This window comes from Phacochoerus africanus, chromosome 9 (assembly GCF_016906955.1).
Source record: "Phacochoerus africanus isolate WHEZ1 chromosome 9, ROS_Pafr_v1, whole genome shotgun sequence".
NCBI lineage: Eukaryota > Metazoa > Chordata > Mammalia > Artiodactyla > Suidae > Phacochoerus > Phacochoerus africanus.
This window is the reverse complement of record NC_062552.1, coordinates 93,753,511-93,760,939: the sequence shown is the minus strand read 5'-3', so window position 1 is coordinate 93,760,939 and position 7,429 is coordinate 93,753,511.

Sequence of the window (7,429 nt, the reverse complement as noted above, 5' to 3'; positions counted from 1 at the left end):
GCCACAGCAGCGATCCCAGCCACGACAGTGACAACGCCAGATCCTTAACCTACTAAGCCACCAGGGAACTCTAAGACTGTTCCTACTTTAGATGCCAGCTGCAAGTGGAGTCCCCAGATGTCCCTTACTTCTATCTGACCAGTTACAACTTGGGGGTCTCCACGACTCCTTTCCTCAAGTTCGTAATTCACTGGAATGGCTCAGAACTCAGGAAAGTACTCTACTTATAAGGACCAGTTCATTGCAGAGGATACAACACAAGAAGAGCCCAATGGAAGAGCTGCATGGGGCAAAGTGTGGGGGGTGGAGCTCCAGCTCTTTCAGGGCATACCACCCACAGAGCACTTTGAACGGTTCACCAACCCAGAAATTCTCCAAATCTCACTGTTCAGAGTTTTTATAATTCAACCTCCAGCTCCCCCCACCTCAGAGGTATTCCCACCCTTTAATCACTCGTTTGGCCTTTTGGATGGCACCCCATCCTGAAGCCATTTCTAGGTGTCCCATCCCAAGTCACCTCATTAGCATAAACTTTGGTGTGTTCAAAAGGGCCAGTTATGAATAGCAAAAGACACTCCTAGCAGGAAATCCCCAGGGCATTAGGAACTCTGGGCCAGGAACCCAGGACAAAGATCAGTTTTCATTTTTATTATATCACATTATAACATTTAGTTCCTAACTCAGCTAGGATGTTTATAAAGCCCTCAAAAACCCTGTGTGGACACATACGCTATCATGCTTATCATTAAGAGCCCACACTCCTCCCATGAAAGGCAAGGATGCTCCTTTTCTTAGTAACTGTTTACTTATGTGGAGGAAGGGGCTGGGTCAGGGCTGTGTCATTCTTACACCTCCACTTCTTTTTTTGGCTTTTTGTTTCTTTTTGTCTTTTTAGGGCCACACCCACAGCATATGGAGGTTCCCAGGCTAGGGGTCTAATCAGAGCTACAGCTGCCGGCCTACACCACAGCCACAGCAACGCAGGATCTGAGTCGAGTCTGCAAACTACACCACAGCTCACGGCAATGCCAGATCCTTAACCCACTGAGCGAGGCCAGGGATGGAACCTGCAACCTCATGGTTCCTAGTCGGATTCATTTCTGCTGCGCCACAACGGGAACTCTTCCACCTCCACTTCTGATTGGACAGGACTCCCTGCCGTTCCCAGGACACTGGCCCCCCTCCCCTTTGCCTCATCTGTGCTGTCTGCTCAGAATGACCTTCTCTCCCTTCTTTTCCCCTAAGATTGCAGGTGATTAAAAAGGATGCTTTGTGGTGGTGGTAGGTCTTCTATGACAGGGTACTCAGTTTACATTTGTCTGTCTTATTTGGCTGAAAGAAATCATTTCAGCTCTCACAGAACAGAGTTGTACTTTGGGGTTCACAAGAGACAGAACACACTTGACATAACCACTGTTGCTTCTATCACATTTCCTTTTCTTTTTTTCACCCCACAGACACACCTGGGGCATAGGGAAGTTCCCAGGCCAGGAGTCAAATCGGAGCTGCAGCTGCCAGTCTACACCACAGTCACAGCCACATTGGATCCGAGCCACATCTGTGACATACACTGCAGCCTACAGCAATGCCAGATCCTTAACCCACTGAGCGAGGCCAGGGATTGAACCCACAACCTCGAAGAGGCAACGCCAGGTCCTTAACCCACTGCACCACAATGGGAACTCCTCTATCACACATCTGATCATCACAAACAAACTCTTCCCTATGGGCAGGCGGAAAGCTCACACACCTGCCTTCCTCCCGCTTTTCTCTGAGGCTACATTTGTGGTCAAAATCATAGCCATCCTTGAGCCATCCTGCTCAAGCGCTTCCTCCTCTGTGAAGCCCTGTGGTTCATCCAGGCAGAATGAAAACAGGTCTTCCCACAGCACTTTGTACTCTGCTCCGTCAGCTTGTTTGCGAGGCTGTTTGCCTGCGAAGGCTGCCGGCATTTAATTGTTGATCTCTGCCCTGAGCAAGATCTGACACATGATGCAGGCTCGCTAAATATTGAGTCCTGGTCTACAGAAGAGAGAGGTCACCTAATTAGATAAGAACCAGGACAGGACACAGAGGAAAACAGGAGCTGGGGGCAGGGAGGGTGCTCCTTGACAGCCATCCTCTTCCCGAGGAGAAGCTACTGCTACCAAGTGCCTGGTTCTGGTTTACTTGGCCTTCTGCGTGGCTAGACCCTCCCCTGCTAGACACACACGTGGTTCTATTAATAGGTACAACTCAAGACAGCAGCTCCAAAAATAACCCCTTCTTCAAGGTCAGTGCAAGGCCACAGAAACACCCACCCTGGTCATGTCACTGAACCAGTGGGTGAACACTGGTTCCCAGATAAAAAGACCTCCCATCCCTCAAGGAGGCGGCACTGCGGAGGGTCAGCAGGGCCACATTACGATTTTCATGGGCCTCAGGCACTTGCGCCCTCATAGGCCCTTTCCTCTATAACAATATACTTAAAATTTATTTTAAATTTTAAGCAGTTGCCATTGTGGCGCAATGAAAATGGATCTGGCTAGTGTCCATGAGGACCCAGGTTCGATCCCTGGCCTTGCTCAGTGGGTTAAGGATCTGGCGTTGCCCTGAGCTGTGGTGTAGGTCACAGACCCAGCTTGGATCTGGCATTGCTGTGGCTATGGTGTAGGCCAGCAGCTACAGCTCCAATTGGACCCCTAGCCTGGGAACCTCCATGTGCCATGAGTGTGCCCCCCACCCCCCAAAAAAAGAGAGAGAGACAAAAAAAAATTTTAAGGCCCATCTCATGCTTTATGACTACATTGGTATAAAGACAAATATAATTCAGCCTTGATTCATTTTTAATATATTCATTATCATTATATTCATCTCCTGATTAAAAAAAACTAAATTAAAACATTTTCATGGGCCCCCTAAAAGTACTGTCGGCCTGTATTAGTCTGGGTTATCCAGAGAAAGAGAACTCATAGGAGATGTATATAGATACACAGATATATAAATATCTAAAGAGACTCATTGTAAGGAATTGGTTTGTGTGCTGCTGGAGGCTAAGGAGTATCACAGTGGACAATCTGAAGACCCAGGAGGGCCTATGATATAAATTCTCATCTGAGTCCAAGACTGAAGGCAGAAGATCAATATCCCAGCTTGAAGACAGCCAGGCAAAGAGAGCTTTTTTTGTTATTATTGTTGTTCTATTTAGGCCTCTAACAGATTGGACCGGGCCCACTCACACTGGGCAAGGCAACCTGCTCTAGTGGCCAATTCAAGTGGGACTCCTTCAGGGGTTCCCTACTGGCTCAGTGGGTGAAGGACCCGGCATTGTCCCTGCAGTGGCTCAGGTACACTGCTATTGTGTAAGTTCCATCTCTGGCCCTGGGATTTCCACATGCTGTGGGCACAGCCAAAAAAAAAAAAAAAAAGTTACTCTCATCCAGAAACACCTTCATAAACACACTTAGGATAATATTTAACCAGGTATCTGGGTATCTCATGGCCGAGTCAAGTTGACACATAAAATTAACCACACCAGGATCTCAGAAACCTTGTCTACTGAGCCTATAGGAGCAGTCGGTCCTGACTGTTAGGGAATAGGTTACCTATGGCCCTTTCCTTGGAGTTAACACTTTATACATGGGACACCCAAGGAGAGATGGTTCTGCACACACAGGGGTTACCTGGTGTCACTGCCGCCAGGGCTCTTGAGCTTGGGGGCTGGGGCCCAGGCATTTTAATCTCTAGTTTCGAAGCATGGGAAAGAGAGAGGGTCAAGGCCTGGGAGGATTGGCTTCTCATCTCTCCTTTGTCACAAACCGTCTCTATCCTTGGGACACTACAACAGTAAAGATCAATGTTCTGCCCTCATTTCCTGCCTTCTCTTCCATTTGCCCATTTGCCAGATGGGGAGAGTAAGGCCTAGAACAGGGTGCCCCTTAGCTCTGTGCGTCAGGGCAGGGGCTGATATGTAATAAGGGCAGCACCAGGACAAACTGGGAGCTCTTCAGAATGTGTCTCCCATGACCTGGGCATAACCTGGGGAGGGGTGCAAAGCAAGAGAGACAAGAGATTTCACAGCCAAGATTTTCAAATTCTCCCCACCTATGTATTCAAATCACAGATCCCAGTCCAGGCACCAAAGGCCCATCTCACTTAGCTTTACATCCACATCAGGAGGTTCAGTCTTTGAGAAAATAAACACTGACCCAGCTTCAAACAAGTCAGACCTCCTGCTATTTATTTTTAGTTCTTGGGATGTGTGCAGGTCATCACCAATGCAGTAAAGAAAACGCAGAAAAGAAAAACGCTTCCCATTACTCAGCTGATAAAGCCTGGGCTCAAAGGCTCCTGGGGACAGTGCGTTCTGATGCTCTTTGCTGTGGAGGCAGCTCTGTCCCTGAGGAAGGAGTGAGAAGGACTAGGTGTGGGGTGGGCTAGACGCTCCTGGCCGGTGCATCCTGAGAGAAGGTGTGAGTCGGGGTGAGTGAGTCAAAGGACGGGTCCAAAGGGGCTGCTCAGAATGAGGAGTGAGTGTGAGTGCGTGCATGTGTGCATATTGGAAGGATGGAGGTTGGAGGATAAGGAGGAGACTTAGGAAGTCTAGACATGGGTTCTGAACCAGAGCAGGGAGACTTGTCATGATGAAGGCTGATTTGCATGGGCGTTCAAAGGTTTTTTTCTGGCCAAGAGTCTATTTCTCCTTGTTTTCTGGTTGAAATTCTTCTTCCTCTCGGGAGTTCCCGTCGTGGCTCAGTGGTTAGCGAATCCGACTAGGAACCATGAGGTTGCGGGTTCCATCCCTGGCCTTGCTCAGTGGGTTAAGGATCCGGCATTGCTGTGAGCTGTGGTGTAGGTTGCAGATGCAGCTCAGATCCGTGTTGCTGTGGCTCTGGCGTAGGCCGGTGGCTACAGCTCCGATGGGACCCTTGGCCTGGGAACCTCCATATGCCGCAGGAGCGGCCGTAGAAATGGCAAAAAGACAAAAAAAAAAAAAAAAAAAAGAGAGAGAGAGAGAAAAGAAAAGAAAAAAGAAAGAAATTCTTCTTCTGTTTTTGGCCATATAGAAGTTCCTGGGGTTAGGGGTCAAATCAGAGCTCTCTACACCACAGCCACTCCAATCCCAAGTTGCATCTGTGACCTACGCCTTAGCTTGTGGCAGTGCTGGATCCTTCACCCACTGAGTGAGGCCAGGGATGGAACCCACATCCTCACAAGACTCCACCGGTCCTTAACCTGCTGAGCCACAATGGGAACTCCTGAAATTCTTCTTGAAAATCCCTTTTGCTTAAGCCAGTGTGTTTCACTCGCTGGCAAGTGAAAGAAACTTCAACAAACAATGAAAGTCAGGAGACCCAGCTTCCAGCACTGGCTCTGTCACAAACCAGGCTTATGATCTCGGGCAAGTCACTCCTCTCGCTGGTCTCAGTTTCCCCATTTGTAATAAGACCAGTGGTTTTTCAGATTTCATTTCATGGACCAGTTTAAATCATCATCAATAGCCATATCACCAAAAACTATCACCAATATTTTATAAAAGACTATTTGAACACCAAAAGTATAATGGACAAAATCTTAAAAGTCGAAAAATGGGATAAATTTAGATTTAAGAAAAATCCACTTATTTGTTTGTATTTTCTCCCCATAGCAGCCTAGACTAGAGCAAACAGCGCTGCAGATGTAGTGCCCTGGAGTTTGGTGACTCTTGAATGTCATGGACTGCCAGGTCCATCCCCAAGCTCTCATGCGGTAGGACTAATCTTTTAGCTCTGCATCTTTGCCCGAATTATCGGCACTTTCCTCCTTCTGCAGATGAGAGAATGAAAGTGTCTACCACAGGAAGGAGACACTTCCCCCTAAACCATGCCCATGAAAACGTACTGCTACTATAACTGCTGCTACGGCCACTGCGGCTGCTGTTACTGCTGCTACTACTAATATATGAACAAGAGCCCATTCCTGACACTATTCTAAACACTTGACATATTTTGTGTTTAAAAAGCTAACTTACTTAAGTCCCCAACAATGCCAGGAGGTAGGAACACTTAACTGCATTTTGCAGCTAAGGACACAAGGAACACACAACATAACAAAACCACAAAATGATCTTCAGATGACCTTGGACTTTCCTAACTCTGCAGAGGTCAAACTGAATGTATGTGTGTGTTTAAGGCTTGGGGCATGTAGCCCAAAGCTCACTGTCCCAGATCCTGTAATGTTCCACCTGCCTTGGGAACCCGCGCCTGGATGGTCTCCTTAAGTGCCCCACAGCGACACAGTGGCACTAGCTACCGTTTACCATGATGCTCTGGGTGAGGCCCTTGGCCTCCACCATCTCCATTATCCTCATGAGGGTCCCATAGGAAAGGGGCTGATTGTTTTTCCTTTGAAGGTGACCTGCAGCTTAGAGAGGTGAGCTGCCAAGGTTACACAGCTGGCTGGGTTTTGAACTGAGATCTTCCCGACTTAAAAGGCCCTGTTCCTTGAAGTTCCCATTGCGGCTCAGTGGTTAAGGAGTCTGACTAGGAACCATGAGGGTTGCAGGTTCGATCCCTGCCCTTGCTCAGTGGGTTAAGGATCCGGCGTTGCCGTGAGCTGTGGTGTGGGTCGCAGATGCGGCTCGGATCCCGCGTTGCTGTGGCTCTGGTGTAGGCCGGCAGCTACAGCTCTGATTAGACCCCTGGCCTGGGAATCTCCATATGCCGTGGGAGCAGCCCAAGAAATGGCAAAAAGACAACAACAACAACAACAACAACAACAACAAAAAGGCCCTGTTCCCAAGCCTGTAAAGAAATGAGGGATGGGGTGTCCCATCTGGCCGTCAGAAATATAAAGTTCCCAGAGAAGGGAAGTAATGGGCCCAGACAGGCAGGAGCTGAAACCAGCACCAGGCCCACATCTCCATGTCCCTGTCCCTGTCTGTGAGCAGCCCACCTCCTAGATGTCGCCTCTGAAAAAGCATTTTGAGAAAAGGAGAGAGGTTCAGGGAAGATGAGGGATGGGACAAAAATATCCTGGGGCCAGAGCATCCTGTCCTAGAAGCTGTTACCAAAAATGGCCCAAAGTGGCCTTGGTGAGGTTATTTGGGAGGGGGTTTCATGGCTGGGCTGGCAGATGGTACTAAGCTGGAAGCAGAAGGTCCCAATGGCAAACTGGCATCTTGGTGTTACCTCGCAGCCCAACTCTTGACTCACTGGGCTCAACCTGTTTTCTCAGCCTGGAAAAAACAGGGTCCACAGGCCTTCCTCAAGAGGCTGGGAAGGAACATGAGATGATGATTTCCTTGACTTTGAAGTCTGGACAAGCCTGCACATCTTGTCCTGTCCCCGCCCCGCACTCCCTGTCCCCCTCTCTCCCACGAGTCCTCCCCGCCATGGTAACTGGCACCACCCATCTTCAGGCTGCTCCAGCTGCGAGTCTGAGATTCAGCCTCTGCTCCTCCCCAGCCCGC